This window comes from Phyllostomus hastatus, unplaced genomic scaffold (genome assembly GCF_019186645.2).
Source record: "Phyllostomus hastatus isolate PE091 unplaced genomic scaffold, TTU_PhHast_1.1 phas_contig_308, whole genome shotgun sequence".
Lineage (NCBI taxonomy): Eukaryota > Metazoa > Chordata > Mammalia > Chiroptera > Phyllostomidae > Phyllostomus > Phyllostomus hastatus.
This window is the reverse complement of record NW_025333848.1, coordinates 929,226-948,928: the sequence shown is the minus strand read 5'-3', so window position 1 is coordinate 948,928 and position 19,703 is coordinate 929,226.

The following is a 19,703-nucleotide window of genomic DNA, read 5'->3' as shown; positions in this document are numbered from 1 at the left end:
AATGCTCTGCACCAATACGACAAGTTCTAGGCCAAGATGAAATTCTACAAAGAAGTTTTAACATATGGGCCTGCTGCAGATAGATAAGCTCAGTGTCCTGAGCACCTTTGATTCTGGGGTCCATTGAAAGCCCTAATGAACACTAACTGGCAAGTCGGGCCAACATGAATGTGTTCCCAGAGTCACTGTGCATCTGGGCTGGAACTAGGATGAGAAATGAGAAACTACTAAAATAAGCTTAGACACAGACTAGTAACATTTTAAAGCATAAATACTGATCCATAAGAGACACAGATAGCATGTACTAGGTTCATGTTTAAGATCCTAAGCATTATGGCACAATACCATTTTGGATGTCGTGCAATTTCTTTTTAATGTGCTTTCCCTACTCTTCTCCCTGTTTTGATGACTTAGAAGTTCTGACATGCCATTTTTGTGTGCAATAATGAAAGATAGCCAGAGGATGGCAGCAAAAGTTAAAAAGAAGAGTACTGCTACTTCATTTTCTTTTTTAACTTGTAAAAAATTTTAAAAGTTAGGCAAAGGAAAGAGAGAATGAAAGGAGTAAATAATCAGTAAATGAATGGATCAAAAAACTATGGTACATTTACACAATGGAATTCTATGCGGCAGAAAGAAAGAAGGAGATCCTACCCTTTGCAACAGCATGGATGGAGCTGGAAAGCATTATGCTAAGCAAATCAAGCCAGGCAATGAAAGACAAATACCATATGATCTCACCTTTAACAGGAACCTAAACAACAAAACAAAGAAACAAGCAAAATATAACCAAAGACACTGAAATAGAGGACAGACTGACAGTGACCAGAAGGGAGAGAAGAGGGAATTTCAGGGGAGAATGGGAAGGGTTTACAGGAACAAATTTAAAGGACACATGGACAAAAGCTAGGGGGAGGGTGGTAATGGGAGGGAAGTGAGGAGGGTTGGGTGGATGGGCTGGAATGGGAGTAAAAAGGAGAAAACTGTACTTGAACAATGATTAAAATAAAATTTAAAAAAATAATAATTGTGGAAACTTAAAAGAAGAAGATAACAGAATACAGTACCTAGTACAAATTATCCTTATCCATGGGCAGAGTAGTACTCACAATCCTGGGAATAGTTAGCTGAAGAGGGGGCAGGGATGAAGCTGTTTTGTTTTGTTATTTTGTTTTAGAATCAGTGTATTCTATAAGAAATAATCCATTCTTTATTTTCTACAAATGAACTGTGACTCCAAACCTCAGCACCATTAGACTACAGGAAATTCATCTCACATATCCTGGGGTTTCCCTACCTGGTGACCTAATATGGGATCAAGGTGCTTTCCCCACCCCACTGCCATCACCTGTCTGTAGTCCACATGATGCTTTCAGATCCTCCACTCCGAGACCTCCTTGTCATTCTTGGTGACAGAATCTTTGAACAAACACAAGTGGCTGGGCCTGGCATTGAGCCTTCTGGGTTCTCCATGCAGACCTTCCCTGAAGTCCCCAGGGAATCCACTGATCTCCTGCCCTGCCTGGACAAACCGTGTTAGTCCGAGCACACGTTTGAATCTTTTAGCCAGTTTAGTCATAAACTTTAGTCTCTTACTTGGCTTTTTTTCTTCTCAAATTCTGTTATTCCCCAGTTGTTGTTTTTTAATCAAAAACCAGGAACCCTGCCCCAAACTTCCCTTGAGGTTCAATTCTTTTGGATTTTCTCCATAGACAATCATGTAATCTGTAAACAAAGGCAGTCTTATTTCTTCTTTGCTAGTCTGTATTCTTTTTATTTGCATTAGCTAGGACTTTCAAGGTGATATTGAATAGCAATGGTTAGAGAGAGGATATCTTTGTCTTGTTCCATATTTTATGAGAAAGTACCTAGTCTCTCACCAGTAATATAATGTGAGATGTAGGCTTTTTTTTGTAGGTGTTCTTTATCAAGTGGAGGAAGTTCTCTTGTATTTCTAGTTGGGTGAGAGTTTTGATCATGATATTGAATTTTATTCAAATGCTTTTTCTGCATTTTTTATATTTATCCTGCTTGGTGTGCTCTGAACTTTCTGAATCTGTGGTTCAGTGTCTGTTAATACCTGGAAAATTCTTCATCATTATTACTTCAAGTACTTCTTCTGTTCCTTTCTGTCTTTCTGCTCCTTCCAGTATTCTTATAACACCATGTTACACCTTTTGTAATTGCCCCATAGTTCTTGGATATCCTGTTCTATTTTTTTTTTCAGTCTTTCTTCTGTGACTTTCAGTTTGGGAAACATTCTGAGTATCCTGATACACGCCACTGAACAACTTTAATCTCTTAGTGTTTCAGTCACTGAATCATTTAATAACACATGAAACTGGAATTGGAATTCTGATTGTCATTTGAAACCCTCAATTGACAACTTCTGGTAAGAGCAAAAAAGTGTTAGCAGGAAGCCCCGCACAGTGGTTGTCAGCTTGGCCAACAATCCTAGAGACAATAGTGAGGCCCTCCTAGGGCCTGCCTCATTGCCAACAGCCTCGTGATGTCACAGACCACAAAACTGTGTATAAGAGTCTGAAAGTGACAGAGTCTGAAAGTGACTCAGAAGAATTTCACTCTACATGAAAATAAGTTTTAGGAATACCGAGTACCAGAGGTGAGCATGGGAGGCAGGCACAGAACAGAAAAGCTAGCTGACATTCTAAATATATCGTGGCTATTTAATGACAGGATAATATTTAGGTTGAACCATATAAAAGTATCATTTTTGTAGATCCAAACGGTCAAACAGTGAAACATCTCCTGATTTCCAATCTAATGCTTCCTACAGAACACCAAGGAAAGAGTTCCTGACATGGGTACCCTAAAATGGGAGGCATTTAAACCAACCAAAAAATGGATAGCATGGCATTTGTCTGTCAAATAGTGTGGGGGAAGTTCAGTCACATGTTATTCTTTGAAGACACAAGTAGCCTGGAGACCCAGCACTGTGTCTGGGACTCTGTGCTGTGTACTGAAAGTATGTATCTGTGATCGTGAACCATTCCAAAATGATAAGACTATCATAGATTCTACCCTAATTTTTCTTTTTTCCCTCCTACTTTTCAGAAACTTTAATTCCTTGTAATCAAATGTCACTTTTTTATTAAGAATATGATATGTTTCTGTTTTATCTTCTTTTGCTCTTTTCTTCACTAATGAGGCTCCTACTACTGATATTTCCACTTTCCTTGTTACCCAGTGTTAACAGGTTCTTTTCTTTTTCACCCACCCACTATCATTCTTAAACTAGGGTGCATAAGTAGCAGTGACCTTGAATACGGTGCCTCAGCAATCTTGCTGATCAAATGACCATACATCTCTATCATGAAAAAGCAGGGACCAAAGGAATGACAGGCCACAAATGAACTATTCATATCTAAGGTACAATAATGCATGAATTTTTCTAAGGTCAAAATAATAAGAAAATGTTCTTTCCTCTAGTGATTGAATAGAGGGTACTCTACCCCTTTGGTGGATCTTTAGAAAAAGACTGAAGAATGTCTTTACCTCAGTACCCTCTGAAACAGCCTTGGGAGGAGTGTCTAACATGTGTCATTATCCCTGCAATTGTTGGCACTGACCACAAAATGACAGTTAAATCCAGTAATGAGATTATTACTCATCAGTTCTTAAAGTGATGATTCAAAGAAAGAGAAGAACCAGAAGAAAAGTTAGTGTGATAGGGGGGAAATGCTTTATGTTTAAAAAAGAAACCATAAAGTTATACATGTGCAGAAACCAAAAAAAAAAAAAAAAAAAAAGACATGAGAATAGAGAATAGTGGACATCCTCTGCCCCTCTTCTCAGTTCCACATGTTCTCAGGGTTTTAAATTTGGCTTCTTACTATTACACGAGGACGGGGAGAAATGGTATATCCCAGTTATAGTTTGTGTTTTCTTAACTTCTAGTGTGTTTGAGTATCTTCTCAAATATCTGTATTTTCATCTGAAATACCTGTTTTCGCAAGCATTTTCCCCTCTATCATTTGCTTTTAGATGTTATAGAGAGTTTTTCTTTCTATTCATACATTTTAAGTTTTAATAAAGTCAAATCTCTCATCCCCTCCCCAATTGTGGATTCTGGTGTTCCCCATAGAATCTCCTACCTAGGATCATATGCACATCTTCTATACCTTGTCTAATGTTTACATTGTTCCTATTTTGTTTCACATTTTAACCATGGATTCACTGTTCCTGTTTTGAGTGTGGGTCTAACTTGGAGTTGAGAAGATAATTGAACTCTGGACCGGAGTCCTGGATCACTGTAAGGGAAGGAGCAGGTGTGAGGATGACAGTGGCAAGCAGAAGCAGAGTCTGGGGTGGGCAGATGGCATAGGTCTCAGAGGAGCCTAAAACACGTGACATAAAATTTATCATTTTAATCATTTTTAGGTGTACAATTCAGTGGCGTTAATTATACTCATAATATTTTGAAACCCTCATGACTATCTATTTAAGGAGATTTTATAGAAAGTTTTTTTTAAGATTTTATTTTATTTTTAGACAGGGGAAGGGAGGGAGAAAGAGAGGGAAAGAATCAGCAATGTGTGGTTGTCTCTTGTGCGCCCCCTACTAGTGACCCAACCTACAAGCCAGGCATGTGCCCTGACTGGGAATCAAACCAGTCACCCTTTGGTTCACAGGCCAGCATTCAATCCACTGAGCCTCACTAGCTGGGGCATTAAGAAGCCATTTTTATATGCTGAAGAAATAATGGTCTGAAATCAGCAAAGGGAACAACAAGAATGCAAGAGCACAGATGTAGACTTTCCTCTTCTCACCACTTCCACTTCCCTTTCCACTTTGTGGGAAATTTAGCAGCCACCTTTTGAGAGGACATCATTTTTTTTTATTTTATTTATTTATTTTTTTAGAGAGGGAAGGGAGGGAGAAAGAGAGAGAGAGAGAAACATCAATGTGCAGTTGCTGGGGGCTGTGGCCTGCAACCCAGGCATGTGCCCTGACTGGGAATCGAACCTGCAATGCCTTGGTTCGCAGCCCGTGCTCAATCCATTGAGCTACGCCAGCCGGGGCAAGAGGACATCATTTTAAAAAAATAGTTGGGGTAGGCAAACGTGATAACCACTACAATTTGGAGGAAAAAGTTGGGTTTCAGTTAATGCAAAGAAGTGTGAGAATATTCTACATAAAGGTTAATAATATAGGGTAACCTGTTTTCAGTGTAAAAGGGTTCCATGAGCATACCAGATAGGATTTCCTGACAGGGCAGTGAGAGACTGGTCAGACTGCAGAGGCACAGATCAGGCTCCGGACAAGAGTGTGGACAGGTAGCAAGGCCAGGCACAGGCATGTCTTGCTGACTCAGATTAGGCACTGCTTTTGGCCTGGTTGGTGTATATACTTGTTACTGCCAGCAATCAACTCAAAAGAAATGTTTGTACAAGAGCACAAAGATTTATATACAAAGAACTTTGGTATATTTCCACAATAGGAAAAACTAGGAACAATTCAAATATCTATCAATATTGAAATAATTGAGTAAATTAGTTTACCGTTTGCTTTCTTTCTTCTTCTTTTTTTTCTACCTTGTGGAACAAACCTTTCAAAATGAAAACCTTTTGCCCTGGCTGGTGTGGCTCAGTGGATTGAGTGCCAGCCAGCCTGTGAACCAAAAGGTCACTGGTTTGATTCCCAGTCACGGCAGATGCCTGGGTCGCAGGCCAGGTCCCTGGTGGGGGCATGTGAGAGGCAACCGACTGACATCCAATTGATAACCGATTGATGTATCTCTCGCACGTCGATGTTTCCGTCCCTCTCTCCCTCCTTTCTCTGTCTCTAAATAAATAAATAAGTAAATAAATAAAATCTTTAAAATGAGAATGTTGTTATCCTTTACCTGTGTAACTAGAAAACAATAAAGACCAAAAAAAAAAAAAAAGAATCCGATCTGCACCCTCCAACCAAACTCTCAAGCTGGAATGTCAGTGAGGAGCTCTTCGGGGTTGGCAGTGCTGTGAGAGCCTGCACGTGGGCTTTGGGCTTCTCCAGGGCTCCTTCCCGGGTGTAGGTCTGGTCTGGTTTGGCTGCCACGGGATGGGAGCGGGACTGCAGTTGTAGTGTTCCATCTGTGCATTGGTTATCTATTGCACCCTCTTTTCCTTTCTCCCCTCCTGCCCAATTGTTAAAATCTGCTCGGAAAAGTGGCATTTTTATTTTTGGCCCCTAAAAACAGGTTCTGTTTTCAAAAAGGTCACCTGTTTGGTCACATGGCTATCGGGTCAGTGACCTCGCTGACCCTATATTCCAAATACATTCCAAGTTCTGTATTGGATGTCAAGAATGCTCTAAGGTTTTGGCCTTTTTTAGCTAACACGATGGCTGTGGTGGCCTGGAGCTGCCCTCACCAATTCGGTCCCTTACACTTACATATGTGACATTTCTCCATGGACTGGCCAAAATGTGCTCTGTCTATCTCTTTCTAGTAAGGGCCAGCGGGAAGCACTTTTTTTCTTAGTTCTTTCTGATTTTTGTTTAAGTAATTTTCCCTGACTATAAGACCCTGCATGCCTTGTAACCAACTATTTGCATTTAAATGCTTCCTTCCATGACAGGAATAGAATGCTCACTTTCCTGAAACCAATTAGTTACACTGGTTCCTAGGATGGTCATATGTTATATATATTTTTTCTTACAAAATGTTTTGTCCCCACTTGAGGGCAGTGGAGATATAGTGGCAGGATCAGTGCTGGAGTCAATAAGACAAATCTGTATTCAAATCATTTTTCTAATGATTGCCGTGTGACTCCAGGCAAAATGCTTAACTTCTCTGAGCCTAAGTTTAGCCCTACTATATGACCATTCTACATAATTTAGCCAGTTTCCTTACTCTCTGTGACATCTACCAGTTTGGTTCCTTGGAAACTCTTTGTCATAGTCTGTGATTCTCTTCTTCATGGATTGCTCCCTTAAAATTACTTGCTATGTTGTGAAGACATACATGCTCACAGTATAAAATTCAAAAGCTACAAAGGGATATATCAGTGAAAACAGAGTTTCTGCTCTCTCCTCTGATTGCCAGCTCACCCAATCACATTTCCAGGAAAAAATACTGTTGCCTTTTTCGTTGTTTCCCAGACATAATCTGTTCATAACACAAACAGGTCCATGAGCACACACACACTTACTTAACTCAAGTTCGCACTGTTCTGAACTTTACTTTTTTCTTTCAGATAATAGTGCACCTTGAATCTTTCTGTTTATACTCTGTTTATTAGAACTGCCACGTTCTTTTTACCGAATGAGTAGAATCCTAGTTCGTGGATTTAGGATTCATTTAGCTTGTCTTCTGTTAAGGTGAGTTTAGATCACTCCTCTCTTTTGTGTTTACAAACAATGCTGCACTACATATTTCCACAGGCATAATTCCGTGCTTTCTGAATGTTCGTAGACATGTCAGTTTGCTCTACATTAATCTACACATTGTCACTCCAATCAACACTGTCTGGTAGTTTCATTTTCTCTGCATCTTCACCAATGCAGTTCTTCATCAAATGTTTTGATCTCTGCTATTTTCAGAGGTAAAAATTGTTTTCTCATTGTGATTTCAATTTGTATTTTTCCCATTAAGAATTATAGCAAGCATTTTTTCACATGCTTAAGAGCAATTTGTATTTCCTTTCCTGCAAACTGACAATTCATAGCCTTTATCTTTTTTTTAAAAATGGGTGATTGACCTTTTCCTTAATAATTTGTAAGAAAAAGTTCTTTAGGCAGTAAATAAATTAGCCATTTGAGTGTGATACAAGCTGAAAATACATGGTCTTAGTTTATCATTTTTTCTCTTAAGTGTACTTGTGTATGATGGTTTTTTTCCTAGTTAGAAATTTTGGATTTTTCATGTCAAATTCATTATCATTTTTTTATGAATTCTGGGTTTTATGTCACTTGAAATTCTTCATTCTCTATTCTAAAATTAAATTAGCGGGATTGGGGGGCATATAAGACCACTGACCTAGTGACAGGCATAATCTTAGAAGCATCGGGAACTACCTGGAGTTGGCATTATTGTGGGAGGAAGGATGAAAATTGGTGCATCTGCTGGCGAAATGCTGAAATGAGCACAGTGCTTACATCTACGAAGACCCATCCAGGAGGCTCCAGGAGCCGTGCACGGCAGTGACAGGCTCGTGATTCATCAAGTATCCCTGGACTTAGAAGCAGAACCACACACGAAAAACATCGTCAGGAGACTAAAACAGCCGCGGGTGCTCTTTAAAGATACAAAATTCTGGATGGAAGCTTTCTCATGAATAACCAGCTTTGTGAGAGGACAAAACCTAACCAGGGGTGACAGTAAGAGACGATGAGACAGACTTGACTTCTGTGGTCTCAGACTTTCCCCTGAAACCGAAAGGTGAAAATAGTAGGTGTGAGGTCTTATATTCTAAAGAAAGTCCTTATACATACTGCACAGGCCTTTCCAAGCTGATTTAGGGACAATTACCAACAGCCCAAAGAAGGACAAAATAAAGACTGATGACAGACAAACTCTGTGAAGGAATCTGTGGAAGATGAGCTGGCTGGGGTGTCACACCCACCCACCCCCTGCCAAGCCAAGTGAGAGGTGAAGCCAGAGGGCACCCGGGAGACTTGGGACACTGCTTGCTGGAGGTGGACCCAGAGTCTTACTCCCTGAGTATGTGTGGCTTTGCTTTGGGAACTCGTAGATTTGAGGCTGATTGGAGAACAAGAGACTGCTTAGAAGAACTTGACCTAAGTCTCCGATTGTGGAAGGCATAAAACTTTTTTCCCCGAATGTTGCTTAGGGAGGTCTAATCGTGGGAAGCTAGTAGAAATTGCCCCTAAAGATGGAGTAAAAAGGCGTAGCAGCAGTGAATGTTAGCTGCCTTTTCACTATTGCTGAATAGGTACATGAGCTCGCCTGACCCTGAAGCAGCAGAAGTTAATGGGGTTTGAATGATCGACAAAGGGCTTCATCCAACATCACTTCCTGCCAGGTGAGGAGATCCCAGAAGAAAGAAGTCAGGTGTGAAATATTCCACCATAAATTGAGAGTTAAGGTAGTTAAGAGGCCTTTCAGAGAGAACATCAACTGTATCAGGAAATGATGCTGTGCAGAAATTTCTCAGTGCTGTATCTGTCTGTGGGATCTCCCGAAACCCACAGAAGTGCCGCATAAGAGATACTTAGTATTGAATATTGTGTCAGTCAGAGTTCAACAAGAGAAGCAGAATCAGTAGGTGATATATATCATGAAATTTATCACAAGGAGTTGGCTTATGCAATTGTGGAGTTCATTAGGTAAGTCCCAAATCCAGAAGGCGGGCTGTCAGGAAGGCCAGGTTAGAACTCTCCAGCAGGGGCGGAAGCTGCTGTCCACAGGTGGAAGTGTTTTTCATCACAGAAGCAACAAGTTTGCTCTTCTGACCTTTCAGCTGATTGAATCAAGCCCACCCACGTTTTCTATGATAATCTCCCTTACTTAAAATCAACTGCTTATGGATTTTATTCACATCTACAAAATACCTTTAAAGCAACATCTAGATTAGTGTTTGAATAGCAGGACTGTTCCCTAGTCAAGTTGACACACAAAGTAATAGCCAAATAACAATTGATAGACGTGGCCCTTTTCTTCTAATCCCCTGTCTTCTGAGGATGGAGGGCTGCCTTACTTTCCACCTGCTGGTCTGTGGAAGCAAGAATCAGAATTAAGGGAACTATAGGAAGAAACTTTGAATTGGTTATAAGATGGACCTTTTTTTGAGTTTACAGGTTTTATTATTTTATTTTATTTTATTTTATTTTATTTTATTTTATTTTTTACAGTTTTCAATTATAATTGTCCCTATTTCCCCATTACTGTCCCCTGCCCTACCCACCCTGACCTTCCACATTCAACTCCACCTCCTGACCCATTGTCTCTATCCATGGGTCCCTTATACATGTTCCTTGACTTGGCCCTTCCCCTTCTTTCCCCCATTACCCCCTCCCCACTCTCCTCTGGTCACTGTCAATTTGTTCTTTATTTCCATGTCTCTGGTTCTATGTTGCTTACTTATTTGTTTTGTTGATCAGGTTTCATTTATAGGTGACATCATATGGTATTTGTCTTTTATCGCCTGGCTTATCTCACTTAGCATAATGCTCTCCAGTTCCATCCATGCTGCCATGAAGGGTAGGAGTTCCTTCTTTCTCTCTGCTGCGTAGTATTCCATTGCATAAATGTACCATAGTTTTTTGACCCGCTCATTTACTAATGGGCACTTAGGTTGCCTCCAGCAGTTGGCTATTGTAAATTGTGTTGCTATGACCATTAGGGTATGTAGGTTCTTTTGGAATGGTGTTTCAGGATGCTTAGGGTATAATTCCAGCAGTGGAATTGGCAGGACAAAGTGCAGTTGCATCTCTAGTTTTCTGAGGAAATTCCATACTGTTCTCCACAGTGGCTGCACCAGTCTGCCTTCCCACCAACAATGCACTAGGGTTCCCTTTTCTCCACATCCTCTCCAGCACTTGTTGTTTGTTGATTTGTGTATGATGGCCATTCTGACAGGTGTGAAGTGGTATCTCATTGTGGTTTTAATTTGCATCTCTCTGATGGCTAGTGATGCTGAGCATCCTTTCATATATCCCTGGGCTGTCTGTATGTCCTCCTTGGAGGAGTGTCTGTTCAGGTCCTTTGCCCATTTTTTAACTGGATTGTTTGTCTTCCTGTAGTGGAGTTTTGTGAGTTCTTTTTATATTTTGGAGATCAAACCCTTTTCCAAAGTATTATCAGCAAATATATTTTCCCATACATTTGGTTCCCTTTTCATTTTGCTGATGTGTTCTTTTGCCCTGCAGCTTTTTATTTTGATGATATCCCATTTGTTTATTCTTCCCTTTATGTCCCTTGTGGTGGTATTTTAAATTTGTCATACATTTTAGCTCATGACTCTCACTTTTAGAGATATATTATGGAGAAATAGGCTATATGAATAAAAATGCCCATCTCCTATACTATTACTCCCAAAACTTTTTCTATCCAGCATGTTCCTCACTTAAGGGTCCCCTTCTCTTTGGATTTCTTGTCTACTTCTGGCTAATTTTATTTCTTGACATCTTTTTTCTCCCCTGAAACCACCCTGTAAAGTGCCCTGCCTTGCCCTGGCTGGTGTGGCTCAGTGGATTGAGTACCAGCCTGCAAACCAAAGGGTCACCAGCCCGATTCCCAGTCAGAGCACATGCCTGGGTGCAGGTCAGGTCTTCAGTGGGGGTGGGGGTGCATGAGAGGCAACCATGTGGGGGAGATCTATCCTGTGGAGTCCTCCCAGCTGCCATGGATGAAAATAAAGAGTCGTCCTGGACACAGTCTTGTTGTCCTGGCAGGAAAGAGGGTGGCAATTCCTCCTAGTGGAGAATGCCCCAACCCTTCTCTGACATGGCTTTGATTAGGGTTGAGAACTGCAGGGGGATACAGCACGTGTGCATAGCTTATCAATGTCCAAAAGGCCATTTTTTTGGCCTTCATAAAAAAACTGACACTATCTATAGATAACAATTGAAGAAACACAGAAGTCTTTTCAGGTCAGGATCATGTGAGACATGCAGATACCAGATGGTTGTAAAGGTGTATATCATGAAGTAGGGAGTTTCACTCCTTATGCCTTGAACTCAAACATATGGGTTATACCAACAGGGCTTATCACTGGGCAGAGCAGGCTTCAAAGGACAAAATGTACATCTCAGGCCTGATTCCCATGGGAACCCTCGGTGTTAGAGTCAGATCATGCCTGCCACCTCCATTTTTACCGGGTTTTCCAGGGAGACTTACCAGCCCCTTTCAGAGCTTGCTCTTGAGGGGCTGCAATTTCTGAAGCCACACAGAGTGTCCCCAACACAACCACACATTGATGTTTCTCTCCCTTCCTTCCTCCTTCTCTTCAAAAATAAATAAATAAAATCTTTTTAAGTGCCTTTCTTTTTAAAAAAATATATTGATTATGCTGTTACAGTTGTCCCATTTCCCCCCTTCATTGCCCTCTACCCTGCACACCCTCTCCCACCCACATTCCCCCCTTTAGTTCATGTCCATGTGTCATAAGTTCTTTACCTTCTACATTTCCCATACTATTCTTGCCCTCCCCCTGTCCATTTTCTACCTACCATCTATGCTACTTATTCTCTGTACCATTTCCTGTCTCTCCTCCTCCCACTCCCCTGTTGATAATCCTCCATGTGATCCCCATTTATATGGTTCTGTTCCTGTTCTAGTTGTTTGCTTAGTTTATTTTTGTTTTAGGTGTGGTTGTTATTAACTGTGAGTTTGATGTCATTTTACTATACATGATTTTTTTTATCTTCTTCTTCTTAGATAAGTCCCTTTAACATTTCATAACATAAGGGCTTGGTGATGATGATCTCCTTTCACTTGACCTTATCTGAGAAGCACTTTATCTGCCCTTCCATTCTAAATGAAAGCCTAGCTGGATAGAGCAATCTTGGATATAGGTCCTTGCCTTTCATGACTTGGAATACGTCGTTCCAGCCCCTTCTTGCCTGTAAGGTCTCTTTTGAGAAATCAGCTGACAGTCTGATGGGAACTCCTTTATAGGTAATGGTCTCTAGCTGCTTCTAGGATTCTAATTTTGGGTAGTGTAATTATGATGTGCCTTGGTGTGTTCCTCCTTGGGTCCACCTTCTTTGGGACTCTCTGAGCTTCCTGGACTTCCTGGAAGTCTATTTCCTTAGCCAGATTGGGGAAGTTCTCCTCTATTATTTGTTCAAATAAGTTTTACACTTGCTGCTTTTCCTCTTCCCCTTCTAGTACCCCTATAATTCAGATGTTGGAACGTTTCAAGATGTCCTGGAGGCTCCTAAGCCTCTCCTCATTTTTTTGAATTCTTGTTTCTTCATTCTTTTCTGTTTGGTTGTTTCTTTCTTCCTTCTGGTCCACTCCATTGATTTGAGTCCAAGTTTTCTTCCCATCACTATTGGTTCCCTGTACATTTTTCTTCATTTCACTTATTGTAGCCTTCATTTTTTCATCTAATTTGTGACCAAATTCAACCAATTTGGTGAGCATCCTGATCACCAGTGCTTTGAACTGTGCATCTGCTAGGTTGGCTGTCTCTTGGTTGCTTAGTTGTATTTGCTGTGAAGCTTTGATCTACTCTTTGGGCCTTTCTTATCTTTCCTATTATGTATGAGGCACAGAGCCTCAGGTGCTCACCAGGGCGGGGCAACCCAGTGTCTGGGTTGTGAAGTTGTATGTGTGGGCGGGGTCTGAGAGGGAACAACAGCACCTGCTCAGCTCTCTGTCAGATTTTAGTCCCTTCTGCCACTTCCCCCAAGCAAACTGGGTCTTTCTGGTGCTAATTCCCCTGTGGGTGGCCTTATGCACATTCTAGGACCCCATGGGTCTCTCCAACGAACTCTCCTGTGAGGCTGGGAGTCTCTCCCAGCACCTCAATTCCCACAGGTGTTTTCAGTCAGTGCCCCAAGGCTCTATTTCCTGGCACTGGGACCCTGGGTTGCACTGCCTGTTTTCACCTGGTTTATTGGTCTGGATGAATGTGTGTATTTTAACTCCTTGGTTGTCTGACTTCCATACAGTTCAATTTTCTGTCAGTTATGGTTGTTATTTTGTTTCTAAGTTGTTGTTGTCCTTATTTTCATTGTGTGAGGAGGCACATTGTATCTACCTATGCCTCCATCTTGGCCAGAAGTCTTAAGTGCCTTTCTTATTAAAGAAAAAAATACCCACCCGTCGCCATTCCTACCATTTGACTTCACTGTCACAGCAACTAATCTGACACAGGCTGCTGCCAATAATCATGCAACTGCACAGACTGAAATCACTAAAAACATAAAGGCTTCCTACTGCATATGAGCTCTCCATGCTGACCAGCAATACAATGTCTCTAAGCAGATGTCCCTCTTTTCCCTTTCTAAAAATCCAAAATTCTGACCTTCATACATCCCAAACTTACCACTTCCTCCTTCATTCTTTGCATGTGGCTTTGTCTTTTATTTCACTAAGAAAATGGAGTTTGCCAGGCAAGAACAGTCTACATATTCTTCCCTATTACTTTCAAATATATCAGAATCTTTACCCATCTTCCCCTCTTCCCTGGGAAAGGGACACTCTTTCTACCCCAGGTTATTTATTCCATGTGTGCTTTGGGTCTCATATTCATCCACTGCCTCAAGGATCTTGGTCTTGTATGCATTTTTAATCTCTCCCTTTCAAGTGAACTTTTTACCTCAAGTTATAAACATGAGCTATTTTCTCATATATATGTGAAAATATATTGACACTGAGTATAACCCTCTATTTAGATATTATCTTTTTCCTTTCTGCTATAACAAAATTCTTAAAAAAGACTTCTAAGCTTATTTTTTCCACTTCCTTACCTCCTATTGATTTCACATCTGTCACCAGTATACCAATGAAAGCTGATGAACAGTGATCTCTATATGGTTAATTTTACTGAATACTCTTCTCTCGTTATGTTACTTTACATCTCTTTAGCATTTTTTTTATTAATGCTCCCTTCACCTTGAAAATCACTCCCTCCTTAGCTTTCATCACATCATTTTTTTACCCCTTTATTTTCTTTGCCATCTCAGTATTAATATGGAAATGGAGACTTTACCATAGTCAAAGGTTTGCTGTGAGAGAAGAGTGTTACTAACTAGGGAAAAATCTGTCATCTAGCTGATTCAATGTGAAGAATCTGAAAGACCTTCTCCTAAGTAAAATCTCATCATTACCCTTCAAGGACAGAGCCAGGTGTAGTAAGTCTTCATGAACATCAGCAGCCTGTGGTTCACTTCACCTTTACTTGATGAGAGTTAGAGAAATAAGCACTTTAAATCATATATTGCTAGAGAGTTTAAAGTAGTAGGCCAACTTGAAACAACCCACTAACATAGGAGTTCCCACAAATATATTCATAAATGTACAAAACAACATATAAATATTTATCTAAAATCTACAGAAAAAAATCATAGGACCTATGATACAGATTCCGGCCAGCAGTGTCCACAGTGTTGTGGATGTGATGAACAAATTCACACGGACTTCAGAAGTTCTGTGGAGAAAAGGGACAGCGTGGCCACTCTCTGAGTGACAGAGTACCCCAACCCTTGCCTGGACAGGCTTTTATTGCTTTTCTGGTAGTAATACATCAAGGAAGGTCCTCATTCACTATGCACAGGTTTGCTTTAGGTGATTACCTTTTACAGATAACAAAGAAAAGGATGTTGCTGATTACTTCTTACAGGTAACAAAGAAAAGAATGCTGCAAATGCAAGGGGGAAAAGTGGTTGAACTGGTTACACTCCATCCTTGGGAGGTTTAGCACAGACTTTAGGAAGATACTTCAAAGATGTGCATTAAACATTTGCTGCCTTAATGCAGGGTGATGAAGTTTTAGCAAAAGCAAGCCTCAAAGCAGCCTAGATGCAATGCAGGCCTGACCACCCATGGAAAAGCCAATCTGTGGGCCTGGCTCCTGTGTGCCACCTCTCACCTGTCAGTTTTCCAAATAGGGCTGAGCTACATTCACCATTGCCATACGGACCAGTCCCCTGTAGACCTAGAACAGCTAAAACAATTTTGAAAAATAAAAACACACTTGGAGGACTATGCTACTGGATTTCAAGACTTACTATAAAGCACTGAGGTAGAAGTGAAAGGATAGGCCACATAAATAAATAAAAGGAAAATGCATAAATAGACCACCTATATTATTATTAATTTTCAACAAAGCTCATAAGGAAATTCAATAAAGAGAGGGTAGTTATGTCCATAAATGGTGCTGGAACAATTGGACATCTGTAAGAAGAAAACAATGACCTCAAACCATATCTCATCTCATATATAAAAGTTAGATCAAAGTAGATCACAGACCTAAGACTGTAAATGTCTAGAAGAAAACAAAGGCAATATTTGTGACCTCAGACTAAGCAATGATTTCTTAAGCAATATACAGAAAAGTACAAACTATGATACAAAGATTGATAAACTAGACTTCATAAAAATAAACAATTTCTGTTCTTTGAAACACACTGTTAAGAGAACAAGAAGACAAGCCACAGACTGGGAAAAATACTTCCAATGTGTATATCTGATAAGAACTTCTATCCAGAATATACAAAGAACACTGAAAATTCAAACAAATAAGCAAACAAACAAATGGGCAAAATATTTTAACAATCTTTCATGAAAGAAAAATATATAGATGGTATAAAAGCAAATGAAAAGATGCTCAACATCATTAACCATTAAGGAAATGGTAATTAAAACCACAATGAGATATCACTACATGCCTAATAGAATGGCTAAAATTAAAAAGTCTCACTATACCAAGTGTTGTTGAGGATGTGAAGGAAATGGAACTCTCACACACTTCTGGTTGGAATATAAAATGGTACAATCACTTTGGAAAAGAGCATGGTAGTTTCTTATAAAGTTAAACATACAACTACCATATGATCCCACCATTCTACCTCCTAAGTATTTACTCAAGAGAAAAGAAAACCTATGCCCATAAAAGGTTTGTACCCAAATGTTCATCTTTATTTTTACTTTATTTTTACTTTATTTTTAGTAGGCAAAAACTGGAAACTACCTAAATGTCCATCAAAAAGTGAATGGATAAACAAATTGTGACATACCCATATAATGGAATATTTGCAATAAAAAGGAGTTAGCTATTGATGCACACAGCAACATGGATGAATCTTAAAACAATGATGCTCATAATGACTCTGTAAAACTATGTACTCTAAAGCTCTAGAAGGTGTAATTTACTTTATAGTGACAGAAAGTAAATCAGAGGGTGCCTGAGGGTTGGGGGAGTATTGGGCGACAGGGAAGAGAGAGAGAGAGAACTACAAAACACATAAAAAATCTTTTCAGAAGAATTGACATACTATCTTCACAGTGGTGACAGATTCACAGGTGGCATATATACATATGTCAAAACTTAACAAACTTTATTCTTTAAATATGTTCAGTTCACTGCACATCAATTGCACCTCAGTAAAACTTTTTAAAGGGGGTGGGTAACAAAAGAAGTTGTCACAATAAGCTAGGTGAACAACAGTGGCTTGGACTAGAGTTAAAGGTGAAGATGGGGAGAAATGGTGAGCTTTAGAATATATTTTGGTAGTAGAGATGAGAAAAACTGTTGATGTCATGACTAAAAAACCGAGACATAAGAGCACTCCAGTTTGAAATCTGAACAACTGAGTGGATGGCAGGGCCATTTCCTGAGATGGGGAAGGCTTGGAAGTAGGAATACACAATATTCATCCACCATTGTTTGTGACAGTGGGAAACAAAGGCAAACTAGGTGTCCATCATTAAGAGAATGGATACATAAAATGGAGACTATGCAGCAGCTAAAAGAATGAGTACATATACATAGTACAACACAGACAGATCTCAAAAACATAATGCTAGTAGAAAAAGTAAAACAGTGAGATATATAGAAAAAGCATTTAATTAAATATGAAACAAATAAAGAAGAAAACTACTTATGTTATATGGATACAAACAAACTCAAGTTATATATCAAACATTGACATATGTTCCTGTAGAGCCAGGGTGTCAAACTCATTTTCACCAGGAGCCACATCAGCCTTGCAGTTGCCTTCAAAGGGCTGAATGTAATTTCAACTCCTTAACAGTTAAGGAGTAGTTACATTCACACAGTCCTAAAATTACTTCGGCCCTTTGAAGGTGACTGTGAGGCTGATGTGGCCCCCAGTGAAAATGAGTTTAACACCCCTGCTGTAGAGGGAAGGGCAGTGGAAGTAGGGAAACAGGAAGAAGAGGAAGAGAAAATAAGCATAAGGGAAACATACATGGATCATAAAGACAGTGACCCCATGAACTGAAGAGTCCGACTCACTCCAGGCACTGTACCTGAAGTCCAGATATTGTTGATTGAAGTATAATAAAATAGCAAAAACAAAATGGATAAGAGGCCAAGGACTTGTCATATCACAAAGATTAAACAGTCATATTATTTTCACTTCTCCTGCTGAGCCCTCAGATACTACATAGCTGTATGCTCCAAGGAGGTTTTTCCCTCTCTGGATTTTCTTCATTCTCTTTTGTTACTGCTTTTTTATTATCTTTAATAAATGTCTTATTCCAAACACTGCATGTTCTAAATAAGTTTAGGGTATAACATTTACCGAAGGGGTCAGCTGTGGAGTGCAAGGGCTGATAGAAAAAGTTTAGTTTTCAGTTTAACCAAACATTCTGTCATGAGGCAAAGGTAAATGAATTGAGTCAATCACTGATCTTAGCCCCTAATAAATAAATCTAAAAAAATAAATAAATTACAAGGAAACAAGCTATGTATAATACCACATCCTTAAAGAAACAAAGCATTGAAGAATTTGATCTGATTCTGATGACAGGAGGTGAAAACCCTTACAAGAGGACTGAGCCTAGTCACAGAGAAGAGCTGCACGTATACTGTCTGCTCAGAGGAGAATTTAGGAGGCTGCTGTATGCCTTTATTTCTCTTTGAATAACTAAAGGAGATTGTACAGCCAGTAACCTCCAAGCCATGGTCCAAGTGGAATCACTATCATTACATCCTTAACCAAGTGAGAGTCACTACCATCACATCCATAACCAAGAGGTACCCTTTGGCCCCAGAACCAAAGGTAAGAGTTCATAAGGAGATGGGAGATAGTTGCTACTACTTCCTTCTATGAACATTATAACTGGATTAAACTGGCCCTTTGCCTTTGTAGAGTCAGCTATGGAATGCTCACATGGGTGGGGCTAGGGAAGATTAAGATAGTGGAACCTCAGCTCTCCAAATTAATTCATTCTGGAAGACTGTTTGAGAAATGATTTGTTCAAAAATCAAACGTCTTTTGTCACCTGAGAGACACATAACTGATCATACAGTTATCCCCATGAAAGAGTTGTTTAATGAACAACTGAGACATTTTCTCTGTGAGCAACCTGATTGAAAACCAAATTGTCTGAGATGGGAGATATTCAAGAACTGAGATTTGACTGTATTGTGTTTCTTGTCCTTAATCCCTCTAATTAATTCATGTACTAACAGAAACAACTAGAGTTAGAAGTTTTTTTTAATTTTTAAATTTGATAATATAGTCCTGGCCAAGATGGAGGCAAAGGTACACTTCACTTCCTCACACAACCAACAAAGGGATAACAGTCAATTTAAAAAAAAAAAAAAAACAACCAGAACCACCAGAAAATCAAGCTGCATGGAAATCCAACAACCAAGGAGTTAAAGAAGAAATATTAATCCAGGCTGGTAAGACAGGTGGAGTCAGGAAGCCAGGGCAGAGAGGACACACAGCAAGGTGGCAGCTGGTGAACTGGGATATCCAACATTCGTGTCCAGATAAGCCAGGAGGAACAACTGAGGAGCAAGACAGACCATGCAATGCAGGGTTCCAATGTGGGGAAATAGAGCCTCAAAACCTCTGGCTGTAAAAATCTGTGGGGGTTGAGGTGGCAGGAGAAACTCCCAGCCTCATGGGAGAGTTACTTGGAGAGACCCACAGGGTCCTAGAACATACACAAAACCACCCACCTGGGAATAAGCACCTGAATGGGCACAATCTGCTTGTGGGAAGCAAGGGATATGACAGAAAGTGGGGCAAGAACCGAGCAACCTAGCAAGTGACATCATTCTAACCCCTCCCCCACATATAGCACCACA